General features: G+C 48.4%; 1 protein-coding gene across 1 annotated transcript in view; it reads right to left on the bottom strand.

The window, feature by feature from the left end:
* The window catches only part of KIF13A (kinesin family member 13A), a 187,992-nt gene that overhangs the window by 117,011 nt on the left and 69,596 nt on the right, over positions 1 to 1,385 (bottom strand).

The following is a 1,385-nucleotide window of genomic DNA, read 5'->3' as shown; positions in this document are numbered from 1 at the left end:
GGGCCTGGGGCCAGAGCGGGCCAGGCTGCGCAGCCTCCCCGCTGGGCCCAGGCAGGCCGGGCTGCGCCGCCTCCCTATGTATACTCCGCCGCAGGGAATACACAGGTGCGACGTATACACGGACTTATTTACAAAAATACAATTTTCTGCGGGTTATATGTGGGTGAAGCTTACACCCGTGGACGGGGTATATGCACGAAAATACAGTATTTGCAATAATGTACTCTACAAAGGCTACTTATTAACTGCTTCAAAAGGATTCTTAAGAACCCCCTAAAATTGAATTAAAGCTTTTTTGGCATAGTTGTGATAAATTGCATTCTTTTATTTTTCTCTATATTTTAATCCATACAATTAACATTGCAATTTAGGTTGTTTGATTTGAAAAGGCTTTAATCTAAACGCACGTGAAACTAGTTTTTTTCAATCAGATTTTCTTTTAATGGAGGTATACAAATCACAAAGTTAGAGGATATACTGGACTTCCTCTAAGGTTCCTGTAGGGACAGTCTCGGGGATAGCTCTGTCAGGCCTTCAGTCAGTCCAGACGTAGTTAGGGATCTTCTGGAAGGGCTAGATATTTTTAAATCTGCAGGTCCAGATGCCCTCCACCCAAGGGTGTTGAGGGAGCTGGCAGGGGTCATCACAGAGCCCTTGGCCCGGCTGTATGAGCATTCGTGGTCATCTGGCCAGGTGCCAGGGGATTGGAAACTGGCTAATGTGGTCCCAATTTTCAAGCAAGGGAGGAGGGAGGACCCAAGTAACTATAGGCCTGTAAGCCTCACCTCGGTGCTTGGGAAGATCTTGGAGAGAATCATCAAGGAGCACATCTGTGGGGGGCCAGCAAGGGAGATCATGCTCAGGGGCAATTTTCATGGGTTCATCAAAGGCAGGTCCTGCCTGATCAATCTGGTTGCCTTTTATGACCAGGTGACTAAATCCTTGGATGATGGTGTTGCCGTGGACGTAGTCTTTCTAGACTTTAAGAAGGCCTTTGACACTGTCTCTCACCCCATCCTCATCAATAAATTAAGCGACTGTGGCATTGATACCTGCACAGTTGGAGGGGTAAAAAATTGGCTGATGGGGTGCACTCAGAGAGTAGTGGTGGACGGGTTGTACTCAACCTGGCAAGATGTAAGCAGTGGGGTCCCCCAGGGCTCGGGCCTCAGGCCCACAATGTTTAACATCTTCATCAGTGACTTGGGCGAGGGGGTGGAAAGCACGCTGTCCAAGTTTGCTGATGACACTAAGATGTGGGGCGAGGTGGACACACTTGAAGGGAGAGAGAGGCTGCAAACAGATTTAGACAGACTACAAAAGTGGGCAGACAAGAATAGGATGGGGTTCAGCGTAGACAAATGCAGGGTGCTGCACCTTGGGAG

The sequence above is a fragment of the Alligator sinensis genome, unplaced genomic scaffold (genome assembly GCF_000455745.1).
Source record: "Alligator sinensis unplaced genomic scaffold, ASM45574v1 scaffold928_1, whole genome shotgun sequence".
Lineage (NCBI taxonomy): Eukaryota > Metazoa > Chordata > Crocodylia > Alligatoridae > Alligator > Alligator sinensis.
Note: the sequence above shows the minus strand (reverse complement) of the source record. Positions and strands in the feature narration are given on the sequence as shown.